The following is a 15,269-nucleotide window of genomic DNA, read 5'->3' as shown; positions in this document are numbered from 1 at the left end:
TTGTCTTTATTGTAACTGTTTGCAAGATTCAAACTGTCTCTTAATCTTACTTAAACCAGAATGTTGCCAAGAAGCTCTGTTCTTCACGTTTGTCAGCAAGAATTTGGAAGTTGCAGGAAAGAAATGCTGAACGACGCCAGATCTGGCTCTTCAAGTGAAGACTGGTATTATAAAATGAGCAGCCAGTCTTGGTATGATTCCAAAGCACACGGGTTTATGCCACAAATATGCTGGGAGTTTACAACTAAAATAAATGTTAAAGTAAGTGAAATAGACAGACAAAATGAAACCCAGATCTCCTGGATTCTTGGTGGAGGATTTTGAGTGAATTAACTGAAAACCCATATCATCCTGCCTTCCCCTCAACAATAAGCTTGAAACAATTTTCTACTGGTTGAGCAACCATATTATTTGCATTGGAGTTGCCATCTTTGCCATTTCAATTGGCACATCACAATTCAACCTTCAAAGCCTCTGGTATTCATTTTTTTAAATTTTTTTTAAAATATGGAACGCTTCACGAATTTGCGTGTCATCCTTGCACAGGGGCCAGGCTAATCTTCTCTGTATCGTTCCAATTTTAGTATATGTGCTGCCGAAGCAAGCACTGGTATTCATTTTCTCAAAAGGTTAGTTTCTATCACTGGCAATTTGATCAAACCCAATTGTGATTTTTGCCTTTATCCTTTTACTTAATTGCCTGTATTCAGACTGGATGCCAAAAACTCTAAGAGCAGACTAAACTTTTAAGTATTTTATTTAGTTTCCTCTTTTTTTATTTAATTATTCAAAGGATGTGGATGTTACTGCTAAGTGCCAGCATTTATTGTCCATCCCTCTTTTCCCTTTATTGAGTCAACTACATTGCTGGGTGTGGAGTCACATGCTGATGTGGCTACACAGGGATGGCAGATTTTCTTCCCTGTGGTTTTCTAATGATCTGGTAGTTGGATGATTACCATTACCGTATGGTAGCTGATTTCCAACTACTTGAGTTTAAATTGTCCAATTACCAAAGTTGGAAAATTGATGCAAAACTTTGCCTCTGCTCCATAATATAACAATTGTGCTATCAAGATTATCTTGTTGCCTTCTAATTGTAATTTTGAGAGGTGACTCACCAGCCACTTTGATTATCAAATTACCTTAAAATTTCTGGAATTCTACAGCAACCAGGAAACAGTGGACTTTGATTCAGTTAGCTAGTTTGGTTCCATTAATTTCAGAGTTGGGAAGTTGTTGCAGCTGTACAAAATATTGGTTAGGCCCCACATGGAGTATCGCTGCACATTTCTGGTCACCAAACCACAAGACGGATGTGGTGGCATTAGAAAGTATGCAGAAAAGATTCACTAGTACGCTGCCTGGAATGGGAGGCTTCCATTGGAAGGACTGGATTTGTTCCAATTGGATGGACTGGATTTGTTCTCTTTTGAAACAGAGAAGGCTGAGAGTTGACCTTACAAAGGTTTATGTAAGATTATCAGGGACATAGACAGTATAGTTAGTGCGAATTTTTTTTTCCCCAGGGTAGGCATGTCTAAAACCAAAGGATAGAAGAATAAATTATAAGGAGATCTGAGGTATTTAAAAAAAGACTGCAGAGGTTTAAAAAAAATGAAGCAATATTCAAAATACTGAAGGAACTCTGCAGGTCAGGCAGCATCCATGGAAGTCAATAGATGGTCAATGTCTTGCCAGGGCAAGGTTTTCCCACAAAGGATGGAGGTTATATGGAACAAGCTGCCAGAGGACATGGTAGAGGCAGGTACAATTCCAATATTTAAAAATGTTTGGATATGTACCTGGGTAGAAAATAAGTAGGATATGAGTCTAATGCAGGAAAAGGAGATTATTGTTGACAGGCATCATGGTTGACATGGAGGAGTTGTGCCGTAGGGCTGTTTCAGTGCTTTACAGTTCTTTGACTCTATGATTTGGAGTGAAGAGAGTAGCCTAATTCAGCCTGACATGTCATCTGTGGCTCAGTGGGTGCAACACTCTGCCTCTTACTCAAGATATTGTGGGTTAAAAGACAGCGACCACAATAATCTGAGGGAGCATCTCACTGTCACAGGTACTTTCATTCAGATGAGCCAATGTACTTTTCTCTTAATGTAAGGGGTGCAAGGCAATACTAATGGTGACTCAGTCTGCCTTATGGCAGACCAAATGACATTTTGTGCAATATTACATTTTCTGTTTTATTATGTGGCAATCAAAACATCTTGAATTTTAAAGGTGTTAAAGAACTCATAATATTAATTCAAAGAAGAGGGAGTGATGGGAGACTGGGTGTTACACCTGATGTTGATATTCATCCCCTCAATTCATATTTTAAGATACCTGATCATTATTGCAATGCAATTTGAGGAAGATGGTTTGTGCACAATTTGACTTTGATAGTATTTATTTAACAACACTGGCTACGCTTCAAAACAGGCAGTAAGCCAGGGTTACTCCGCAAGTACCTGTACTACCGAAGTCTCTGCAAAACTTCCACAGCACTGGACCTTATGACCATGGGCTAGTTCAACAAAGTGTCTATGCCTGAACTCAAAGCCAATTCCAAAGACATTTGGTCTTATCAATCATCACAGATGAGCCCAATTATGTTCTGGCATGACAAATGCAGAAGGTCATTTCCATTCGGATCTCTAATAATAAAGAGCAGGAATTCCATTTCTTTTCCCTTACTCTCAAGAAAGGGATATTATATAGGCATCACCAGCCCTGAGAAGATCAGAGAAGTTTGATATTCAGAGTCATGCCATTGGGTTAGTGCTCTGTACTGGGTGTCAGATGTGGGAACAATGGGTGACCTCCACCCTCCCAAATGGCCACATATGCACCAGGTGGACCGAGATGCAGTTACTAAGGGAACGAATTAGGGATATGGAGTTGCAGATTGATGGCCTGCGGCTTGTAAGGGAGAGTGAGGAGTTAATCGACTCAACTTTCAGGGCGATAAATACTCCAGAACCCGTGTCAGGTAAGTGGGAAACTGTCAGGGGAGGAAAGAAAAAAGTGAGAAAAACGGAGAGCACACCAGTGACTATTCCACTCAGCAACAGTTATGTTGTGTTGCATTCTGTTGAGGGAGATGACCGGACAGATCAGGTCAATGGCAATGAGCCTGGCAGAGTGGTGCAAAAGAAAAGGAAAAAGAGAAATGCAGTAGTTATTGGGGACTCCATTGTCAGGGGTACAGACAGGAGGTTCTGTGAGCCAGATAAGTATACCCGCATGGTGTGCTGCCTCCCTGGTGCAAGGGTACGAGATATCACAAATCGGGTCCAAAATATTCTGAGAGGAGAGGGAGAGCAGCCTGATGTCTTGGTACATGTGGGTACAAACGTCATTGACAAGAAAAGTGAGGAGGTAATGAAAAGGGATTACAGTGAGCTGGGATGAAAGCTGAAAGACAGGAACGCTAGGGTGGTGATCTCGGGATTACTACCTGTTCCAAATGCAAGTGATGAAAAGAATGTAAGGATAAGGAAAATGAACGTGTGGCTGAGGTGCTGGTGTACAAGGCAAGGATTTGGCTTCTTGGATCATTGGGATCTCTTTTGGGGAAGGCATGACCTTTACAAGAGGGATGGTGCACCTAAATCCAAAAGGTGTCAACATTTTGGCAAGTATGTTTGGTACAGCAGTAGGGCAAGGTTTAAACTAATTTGGCAGGGGTATGGGAACCAGCGTGATAGGGAAAAGGGTAGGGAAGAAAAAGTAATGGCCAGGAAAAGTAATGTTGGGAGGAGAAAGTAAAAAATCAGATGGTGCAGTGAGTTTTTGGGTTAACAATAGTCTTAAGAAAGTTACAAAGAAAAATAGTGGGCAGAAAAATCAAAAGAAAAGGTTACAGAGTCATAGATATTAAAAGGACAAAGAGCATAAGGGCACTTTATCTGAATGCCTGCAGTATTAGAAATAAGGTTAGTGAACTTGAGGCGCAAATCAGTACCCATGCCTATGATTTGGTAGCCATCATGGAAACGTGGCTACAAGGTGACCCTAAATGGGAATTAAACTTTCAAGGGTATCAAGTGGTGCAAAGAGATAGACAGGATGGTAAGGGAGGTGGAGTTGCACTCTTAATCAAAGATGAGCTCCAGGCAGTAGTGAGGGATGATATAAGATCTAAAGAGCCTAATGTTGAGTCCATTTGGGTAGAGATAAAGAATAACAAAGAGAAAAAATTATTGGTGGGTGTTATCTATCACCCACCAAATAACAATAGTTTAATGGCACAGGAAATAAATAGAGAGATAAGTGAGGCATGTAATAATGATACGGCAGTAGTCATGGGGGACTTTAACTTCCACATAGATTAGGAAAATCAAGTTGGTCGTGGGAGTCTGGAAGAGGACTTCATAGAATGCATCCGCGATAACTTTCTTGAGCAGCATGTTAAGGAACCCACAAGAGAAAATGCTCTCCTGGATCGAGTGTTGTGCAATGAGATAGGTAGAGTAAATGATGTAATAGTCAGAGACCATCTGGGAAATAGCGATCATAGAATGATTGAATTTCTCATTCAGATGGAAGGGGAAATAGTTAGATCTAAAACTAATATATTATGCTTAAACAGGAGTGACTACCATAGGATGAGGGAGGAATTGGGCAGAGTGGACTGGGAGCACAGGCTAATTGATGAAACAGTTGAGGAACAGTGGAAGATTTTCAAAGAAATATTTTGTAATGCTCAACAAAAATATATTCCGGTCAGGAAAAAGGGCAGCAAGGGAGGGAAAAATCAACCATGGTTAATAAAGGAAATAAAGGAGAGCATAAAATTGAAGGCGCAGGTGTACAAAGCTGCAAAGAGCAGTGGGAAACTGGAAGATTGGGAAAACTTTAAGAGACAACAAGGGGTTACAAAGCGGGTAATAAGAAATGGGAAAAAGGATTATGAAAGTAAATTGGCACAAAATATAAAAACAGAAAGCAAAAAATTTTATAAATATATAAAACGGAAGAGGGTGGCCAGAGTTAACATAGGACCCTTGGAGGATGAGAAAGGAAAACAGGTAGCAAAAAATGAGGAAATGGCCGAGGCATTAAACAAATATTTTGTGTCATTCTTCACGGTGGAAGACACGTCCAGCATGCCCAAGTGCGGAGTTAAGGATGCGAACGTTGGGGAGGGCCTTGATAAAATAGTTGTTACAAAGGAAGTAGTGATGGAGAAACTAATGGGACTAAAGCCAGACAAATCATCTGGTCCTGATGATATGCATCCAAGGGTTCTGAAGGAAATGGCAGAAGTTATAGTTGATGCATTGGTGGTCATAGACCAAAATTCCTTGGATTCTGGGCAGGTCCCGGCAGACTGGAAGACAGCAAATGTCACGCCAGTTTTTAAGAAGGGATGTAGGCAGAAGACTGGAAATTATCGGCCAATTAGCTTGACGTCTGTAGTTGGAAAAATGCTTGAAGCCGTCATTAAAGATGAAATAGTGAAACTTTTGCAACGTAAGGGTTCAATCAGCATGGTTTTAGAAAGGGAAGATCTTGTTTGACAAACTTTTTAGGATTCTTTGAGGATATAATGGGTGCGGTGGATAGAGGGGAACAGGTTGATGTTGTATATTTGGATTTCCAGAAAGCGTTTGATAAGGTGCTGCACAAGAGACTTATCAGTAAGTTACAGGAAAGTGGAGTCCGGGGAAGTCTATTGGCCTGGTCTGACATGAGGCAGAGAGTCGGGATAAATGGGAGTTTTTCAGGTTGGCAGAGAGTGGTAAGTGGGGTGCCGCAGGGGTCAGTGTTAGGCCCACAACTGTTCATCATTTACATTGATGACTTGGAGGAGGTGACAAAATGTGGTGTAGCCAAGTTTGCGGATGACACCAAATTGAGTGGAAGAGCAAGTTGTAATGAGGATGTGGAGAGTCTGCAGAGGGATATAGTTAAGCTGGATGAGTGGGCAAAGGTCTGGCAGATGGAGTACAATGTTAGTAAGTGTGAGGTTATCCACTTTGGCAAGAAAAATAAAAGAGCTGAATATTATTTAAAGGGTGAAAAACTACAGCATGCTGTTGTGCAGAGGGACTTGGGAGGGCTTGTGCATGAATCGCAAAAAGTAAGGTTGCAGGTGCAGCAGGTTATTAAGAAGGCAAATGGAATGTTGGCCTTCATCGCTAGAGGAATTGAATTCAGGAGTAGGGAGGTAATGTTGCAACTGTATAAGGTACTGGTGAGACCGCACTTGGAGTACTGTGTCCAGTTCTGGTCTCCATATTTGAAGAAGGATATACTGGCTTTGGAGACGGTCCAGAGGAGGTTTACTAGGTTGATCCCTGGGATGAAGGGGTTGACTTATGATGAAAGATTAAATCGTCTAGGATTGTATTCGCTCGAGTTCAGAAGGATGAGAGGAGATCTTATAGAAACATATAGGATTATGAAGGGTATGGATAAGATAGATGTAGAAAGGTTTTTTGAGCTGGCCGGGGAAACTAAAACGAGAGGACACAGTCTCAAGATTCGGGGGAGTAGATTTAGGACAGAGATGAGGAAAAATAGTTTTTCCCAGAGAGTAGTGAATGTTTGGAATTCTCTAACCAGGGCAGTGGTTGAGGCTGCCTCATTAAACATATTTAAAATTCGGTTAGATAAATTTTTACATGATAGAGGAATTAGAGGATATGGGGAGAAGGCAGGAAGGTGGTCATAAATTAGATCAGCCATGATCGTATTGAATGGCGGAGCAGGCTCGATGGGCCATTTTTGGCCTACTCTTGTTCCTACTTCCTATGTTCCTATGTTTGTGGTAGCTTGCCATCTTGGAATGTGCTCATAGCAAATGTGCTGTGAGTCCAATATCAACTAGAGTCTTGAGTCGAGAGACCTATGGATAATGTTCTACTTTATCATAAAATGTAACATTGGAAAAGCATGGACTCCAAATATCCAGTCAACTAAGATTCAAACTCAGAACTTTCAGGACTGGATAACAACTGGCAACTGTGCAAGTTCCACTGTTACTGAGAGCACCTACTCAGCTGAAGTCTAATAGATCATGGCTCAAGCACTACACTCTCACTGGTCCACCAATATGAATTCACCTTCACTTCATCCAAGAAAGTGGTTCAGATACAAAGATTGTTTTAAATTTTGAAGGATTTTTTTTCTCTTGGCTCTCAGACTTATTTTCTATTCCTGTCAAAAGCAGCATTCATTGTCTATGAAGGCGTGAAATGTTCCTGAGGTATGTTAGGTCTGCTTTGTTCATGAATGAGTGAGTCAGACACCAGACTGAGTCGAAATCAAGGTTCTTTATTACCGGATTGTAACACTTGCAACTAACAGTGTTAGTTGGAGAAGGCGCATTCTGCCGTTATCAGCAAGTGGTGTTTTTTTTTATACCTCAGGATACGCACTTAGTAAATTATCATACCATTACATTGTCCAATGAATAAACTGTTGCTACCCTTCTCTGTACACTTGCAACTAACAGTGTTAGTTGGAGAAGGCGCATTCTAACGATATCAGCAAGTGGTGTTTTTTTTATACCCCAGGACACGCACTTAGTAAATTATCATACCATTACATTGTCCAATGAATAAGCTGTTGCAACCCTTCTCTGTACACTTGCAACTAACAGTGTTAGTTGGAGAAGGCGCATTCTAACGATATCAGCAAGTGGTGTTTTTTTTATACCCCAGGACACGCACTTAGTAAATTATCATACCATTACATTGTCCAATGTATAAGCTGTTGCTACCCTTCTCTGTACACTTGCAACTAACAGTGTTAGTTGGAGAATGCGCATTCTAACGATATCAGCAAGTGGTGTTTTTTTTATACCCCAGGACACGCACTTAGTAAATTATCATACCATTACACTGTCCAATGAATAAGCTGTTGCTACCCTTCTCTGTTAGTCTGCTGCACATCATCTTGTTATTGCCACACTTATCTTGAGCATACAAGGTCACACCTGCATCCTGTTACTCCTTAGTACTGGGTGACTCCTTCTCCGGTCCCATCTCATGATGTTTTTACCTTACAGTTACCAACACAATATACTTGACCCACCCACATCTCTATCTCTCCTCTGACTGGAAAGGACAAGGTCCTGACCCCATGCCATTTTAAACTTCTCCTAAAAATCTACTTACCCACACCTGCGTTAAGAAGATCCACATGGCATTATCAAAGCACTCAACAGACTGAATCTCTAAACTAAAAAGAAATATACACTTAAAGGTTTATGCTTCTGATGTGTTTACATTGTGTTGAACTTTAAATGGAAATAAATACTGTATGAGTGTGTCATGTCGTTAGATTAAACATCTCAAGGAAAGGGGATGGAGTGATAGAGTATTAGTGATCCTCTTGATCACTAGAGGGAATCAGAAACTAGTTGGTTGGATTCCAGATGGATTGCCTCCACAAAGCTCTGTGTGTATTTTAGCTAATGATGTATAGTTGTTTTAAAAGAACCCAGGTTTCTTTATTACATTAAAAGAAACATCACAATACTGATGTTGGATGGGGTCATCAGCAAAGAGAACAATATACTGTCTTGCAACATCCAGAGGAGGTAAAGATGTATGATAATGTTTGTAGTTAATGTGGTTAACTGCTAGGTCACTGGGAGGCATTGTTGTTCTTAATTCAATAAAGCGACACTTTAATGCCAAAAATAGCTTTGTCATTTCATGCTCACCTTTTGCTTGAATTCTGATTAATTCTTCATCATTAAACAGAATTTTTTAGCTGCTGCTCCAAACATGTTCTGAATTCATCCTTTGAAGTTATCATTGCTGGTGGAAATCAAAGCAGTCATATCAGTTGGGTAAACCACAGTGTGCTCCAGAATTAATTATTCCTATAGAACAATCCTTTCCCTGTGGAATCAGTAATCATGAATTGAAACTTATGCCACATGTGGAAAGTCACATCTTCAAAATTCACACCAAACACTGGACCTTTGCAACCCCATCTGCAACTGATCCTTGACTTCGCCATTGGAAGACCACAGTCAGTAAGGAGGAGACATTGTTTCCAATTCTTACTATCCATACAGGCGCACCTCAAGGATATGTGCTTAGCCCACTGCTCTACTCACTATACACCCATGACTGTGTGGCCAGATGCAATTCCATACAAATTTTCCGATTACACCACAGTTGTTGGCAGAATTACAAATGGCAACAGGGAAAGAACGAGATAGATTAGCTCATTGAGTGGTGCCACAACAACAACCTTATACTCAACATAAGCAAAACCAAGGAGATGATTGTGGACTTCAAGAGGAAGTCAGGAGAACACAATCCAGTTCTCATCGAGGGATCATTAATGGATAGGGTCAAGAACTTCAAATTCCTGGGTGTCAACATCTCCGAGGATTTGTCCTGGCAGCTTCCATATCGATGCAATCACCAAGAAGGCTTGCCAGCGGCTATACTTTGTAAGGTGTTTGAGGAGATTTGTTATGTCACTAAAGACTCTCGTAAACTTCTATAGGTGTACAATGGAGAACATTCTGGCTGGTTGCATTACGTTCTGGTATGAAGGTGCTAATGCTCAGGACTAGAAAAAACTTCAGAGGGTTGTTAACTTGGCCCGTGACATTATGGGCACCAGAATTCATTCCATTAAGGACATCAACAAGATGTGGTGTCTTAACAAAGCAGCCTCCATCATTAAGGACCCCCACCATCTAGCCTAGGCCCTCTTTCCCTCTTCACCAGTGGGAAAAAGGTACGGGAGTCTAAAGACAAGCACTCAGCAGCACAAAGATGGCTTCTTCCCTGCTGCCATCAGATTCCTGAATGATCAATTAACCAAAGACAGGGCCTTTGAATTTTCGAGGACTATTTCTATTTATTGTTGAAAGGTGGTTTAAGTGAATGTTTGCACGTTGATGCTGCCACAAAGCAACGAACTTTATGACTCGCTCGTGACAATAAATTCTGCTTCTGATCCAAAAGTCTCTAAATAAAGAAGTTATGTCAAGTTAAAGACAAAAGAAAGGCATTTGACACTAGCAAAAGCTGCAGAAAGTGAGAGCACAGAAGTAACTACCTGTATTGAGTTCTCCAAATCTCATCCTAGAATAACGCAATGGACTTAGTCACACCTTGTGACTGAGATGGCTAGCAATTTCACTCTGTTAGTACAAAATCCAGTCAGGTAAGAAGTGGATAACAAGACTAAAACCATTGGTTGTAATTCACCCAAATTGCTTGGGAGCCACCAGAAAAGTCCACTTTCCCTGACCTAACAAAGTTGTAACCCGATGAAAGAATCATGGGGCATTTACTGCATGGAGGAGCCATTCACCCCATCAAACTCAATGACTATCAACAACAACCTGCTTTAATAAGAATCGTTACTTGGTGCTGAGTCAAACTACTTCCTAGGTAGGTAATGGTGTCCGGCATTGGCATCTAATAATAATGGATTATTGTCATAGTCCATCAAGGGGAAGGCTGAAACAAAGGCTACAGGTAACACTGAAGAGGCCCAGAAATTAAATATAGCCTGAATCAATTGCTGTGAAATAAGCATGGCAAAGTTCATTCAAGTATCAGGGAATTAAATCTGAGCAGAAGTTTACTTTATTCTACTCATGCAACTCCTTTTTTTTTTGCCTTAATCTTCTGGTTTTCTCTCTTGAGAGAGCTGATTTATAGGTGGGAAGAATTTTGTTGTTCCAAACATTCTCCAATACCTCAGGCTATTCTTGTATGAGCCCACGCAATGACTGTTGTGTAGGTTACAGTGGAGCAACTACTATCCCAGAGACACAACCCTTTGAGAAGGGGCCATGGAATGATATTCAGGAGGCAGAATGCTAGCTGAGTTTTGTTCTCTTATAATCTTGGAGACCACCATCATGCTTCAATTACTGAGCAGAGAATTAACTAGTGCTGCAGTCAGGATTTTCCTGGTTTAATTGGCTCAGCCCAATGCAATTGGGCATTCTTCTCATTCTGGGAGACAGACCCAATTGATATAGTACATCTATAAATCAAATCTTTACCCAGCAGAAACTGGAAACAAATGCCAGAGCACACGACAGTAATATATGTGTTACCCAGAGGACAGTGGCCTCACATGCTAGTAATTATATAGTTTTGATATTTCAGACAGAGCGGCTGAACTTTTCCATTTCTACATTTACTAGGATTATGGTTTATTGCCCAGTAACTTAAGTGAACAGCAAATCACAGGCTAAAGGACAGAACTGGAAAGGAAACCACATCAATGAAGTTCTGGAACACGGCTGAATTGAGTGATTGACAATAAGTGAGCACTTTGACAATTATTATGTTAAAGACAAAAATATGCTTAAATAGCCACATCCAAAATCTTAGTAGAATTAATTATCTAACTCCCATCCACCCATTGAATCCTCAGGAAAGAAAAAGGCTATTTATAAAAGTCCAATGGCTTTCCCACACACACACACAGCTCTCTTATTAATTCATTACCATCAACAAAGCATAAATACAGTAAAACAGTTTATTGGGGAATTGGTATGTGAAATGTGGGCAGCTGAAGTGGGAGATTTTCTGGATTTAGAAAATATAGAAAAGGATCAGAACTGCATTAATGAGAGAATTATTTTGAATGTGCTTTCCCATCCTTGATGACCAAAACTCGTTTAGGAAGTTAATCTTTGGGATGCTGAAACTCTGGAATTGCATGCAAGATACACTTTGGTGAGCAAGAGAATGGTTAATGGAGTGGTTGTCAACTTTTTTCTTTCTACTCACATACCACTTCAAGTAATCCCTATGCCACTGGTGCTTAAGGTGGGATGTGAGCGGGAAGGGAAGGTTGAGAATCACTGCTCTAGACCCAATTGTTACTGAAATATTTTGCTTGAGAAAAATTGCCATTGGCACATTTCCTTTGGATTTATGAAACTGTGCACATAAGTCAATTAGGTACGATTAAAACAGTGGTTTTCAAACTTTCTTTCCATCCACATATACCACCTTAAGCGATCCCTTACTAATCACAGAGCTCCTATGGCATCTCTTTTGGCTTGGCTTCGCGGACGAAGATTTATGGAGGGGGTAAAAGTCCACGTCAGCTGCAGGCTCATTTGTGGCTGACAAGTCCGATGCGGGACAGGCAGACACGGTTGCAGCGGCTGCAGGGGAGAATTGGTTGGTTGGGGTTGGGTGTTGGGTTTTTCCTCCTTTGCCTTTTGTCAGTGAGGTGGGCTCTGCGGTCTTCTTCAAAGGAGGTTGCTGCCCGCCAAACTGTGAGGCGCCAAGATGCACGGTTTGAGGCGATATCAGCCCACTGGTGGTGGTCAATGTGGCAGGCACCAAGAGATTTCTTTAGGTAGTCCTTGTACATTTTCTTTGGTGCACCTCTGTCACGGTGGCCAGTGGAGAGCTCGCCATATAACACGATCTTGGGAAGGCGATGGTCCTCCATTCTGGAGACGTGACCCACCCAGCACAGCTGGATCTTCAGCAGCGTGGACTCGATGCTGTCGACCTCTGCCATCTCGAGTACTTCGATGTTAGGGATGAAAGCGCTCCAATCGATATTGAGGATGGAGCGGAGACAATGCTGGTGGAAGCGTTACATCCGGTACCGCACGGATGGCAGTCTCTTCAATCTGAGGCGCCTGCAAGCTCACACCAAGACACAAGAGAAACTTGTCCGTGAACTACTCTTTGCAGACGATGCCGCTTTAGTTGCCCATTCAGAGCCAGCTCTTCTGCGCTTGACGTCCTGCTTTGCGGAAACTGCCAAAGTGTTTGGCCTGGAAGTCAGCCTGAAGAAAACTGAGGTCCTCCATCAGCCAGCTCCCCACCATGACCACCAGCCCCCCCCACATCTCCATCGGGCACACAAAACTCAAAACGGTCAACCAGTTTACCTATCTCGGCTGCACAATTTCATCAGATGCAAGGATCGACAATGAGATAGACAACAGACTCGCCAAGGCAAATAGCGCCTTTGGAAGACTACACAAAAGAGTCTGGAAAAACAACCAACTGAAAAACCTCACAAAGATAAGCGTATACAGAGCCGTTGTCATACCCACACTCCTGTTCGGCTCCGAATCATGGGTCCTATGGCATAGGGAACACTTAAAGTGGTATGTGATTTGAAAGAATAACGTTCAGAGCCAGTGGGTTAATGGATATATCAGTGAAAGGACATCTGCCAACCATTTACAGATTCTAGAACTATGCCAGATTCTGATGTACATTTACGAGGGCTAAACCTCCTGTTCTGGGGTTGCCGCTTCTTACAGGAATCACTTTAACCATTCAAAGTTCAAATCTCTGCTACCCACATCCTATCCTGCACCAGACTCTTATCACCCAGCCCATCTGTTGCTGTATATTCCTAACTGCTGTACTAGATGATGTCAGACACAAATGTCTTCTTGAGTATTATATCAAGTGTGGGATAGGGATTTTAAATTCATGAACCATATCACTCAAACTTTCCAAGGAAATACAAATGCAAATAAAAATTAGAAATCAATGCTGCAGAACATTGATTTGATTAAAATTATCCAGTGATCAGATGCAGTGGATTGAAATATAGATTGAATTCTAACCCCCTCCTCACACTACATCATGTGAGAAAGGTTCAGTGTGGAGCTGGGCTTTAAATTTCAAAATATGTAAAATGCAAACCAATCTGATGTGAAAATGTTCATTTTCAGCTTGACTGCCATGCATTTCTTTTTCTGTACTTATAATATTTAAATAGGACTCCATTCCTAAAACCCCAGGAGCCTCCAAAATTAAAATCTAAAATGCTCCTGGACTGGGGCATCTACAGGAAAGGATGAGGTTCCTGCTGCTGTAGCTAAATGATTTTTACCTTAATGCTTATGGGTCAGGAGAAGCAAATCTGATTCTCCCAACCTTTTAATCAAACACACAGGTTCAATCTGCCCCCATCCCTGAAAACCTCAGATCCACTGCCTGCCTTTGCAATTCAACAACCTCTTGAAATTGAAAGGTCCACTGCCTTTGATCTCTCCTTACAACTCCACCACCACAGTTCAGTCACCAAATCCTGGTCATTTTCAATGAGTGGGGACCATTCCCATGAATCCAGACATCATCAATTATTGACTTTCAACCCAATAGCTTCTGGAGACCAGCTTTTTTTACAAAATACCAAGGAGATCTCAGATTTTCAAGTTAGCAGGTTATCAGTTCAGTGGCAAGAAAACAGAATCCCCCCCCCCACCCCCTGCCAAGAACTGCAAGTATAAAGTCATACAGCCCAACTTATCCATCCCAGCAACTTGCCTGCCTGAGCTACTCCAATTTGTCCAATTTTTGCCCAAATCCATCTAAATCATTGCTATCCATGTACCTGCCTAAATCTCTATTTCATTTTGTAAGTGTAGTTCCCCCTTTGTCATTTCTGCTGCTTGCTCATTCCATTTACCCCCCTACCCTCTCTGTGACCCCTTGGGTCCCCTTTAAGTCTTTTGCCTCTCGCTTCCTAGCTCAATATTCCTCTACCCCTACACTGGAAAAAAGACTCTGACCTTTCACCATATCTATGTGATGCCCCTCATGATTTAATTTCCAATGTAAGGTCACCTACGCTCCAGAGGAAAAAAAACATCTTATCCAGAGTTCCTTTATAGCTCAAGCCCTCTAGTCCCAATAACATCCTGATTAATCTTTTCTACACTCTTTCTATGTAAATAACATCTTCCCAAAGCCTAACTATTTTCAATGGCAAATATCTCAAATAAATGGACATAGGTATCAAATCAAACATAAAAGATCTTTCGGAAAGTATTTTTCTTGCACCCAAGAATCTATAACTGTAGAATGTATAGTAAGATTTAGGAACTGAAGCAAATCTCTGTCAATATTTAAGAATACATAATTGAAGGAAAGTAAATAGGGAACATAGAGGAAGAGTTGTGATCGAGGTGCCTCATAAACAGAATAAACAGTGGATCATCTTGAAACATTAACTCTGTTTCTCCTCCAATTGAGACAACCTGATTCATATTCTAATCAACACTTGAAGGGTTTGAACCAATTGGTTAGTTTCCCTGTGATAACTTCTACATATTTGTAAACAACCCCCACTTGTGAAAGAATGTTAACTTGCAGAGAAGAACCACACAAAATCAACTTGGCGCAAGAGGAACATTGGTCAATCTTACCAGCATAAAACCACATCTGACATCATGGTCCCATGAATGCGCAAAATAACTTGAACCACAAAGAACTGCATCCCTCCAGAGAAGTGTCCAAATTAACATCTGCAAATAGTCACTGGCCTTTTCA

The 15,269-nt window shown here is 41.2% G+C and overlaps 1 non-coding gene across 1 annotated transcript; it reads right to left on the bottom strand.

Moving 5' to 3' along the window:
* Positions 1-501: 501 nt before the first annotated feature.
* Positions 502-608, bottom strand: LOC138742164 (U6 spliceosomal RNA). Its single transcript, XR_011343958.1, has one exon. It is a non-coding gene; the product is annotated as a U6 spliceosomal RNA (small nuclear RNA).
* Between the last annotated feature and the right edge of the window lie 14,661 nt (positions 609-15,269).

The sequence above is a fragment of the Narcine bancroftii genome, chromosome 8, assembly GCF_036971445.1.
Source record: "Narcine bancroftii isolate sNarBan1 chromosome 8, sNarBan1.hap1, whole genome shotgun sequence".
NCBI lineage: Eukaryota > Metazoa > Chordata > Chondrichthyes > Torpediniformes > Narcinidae > Narcine > Narcine bancroftii.
The sequence above is the reverse complement of the archived record's forward strand: the minus strand, read 5'-3'. Positions and strand labels throughout refer to the sequence as shown.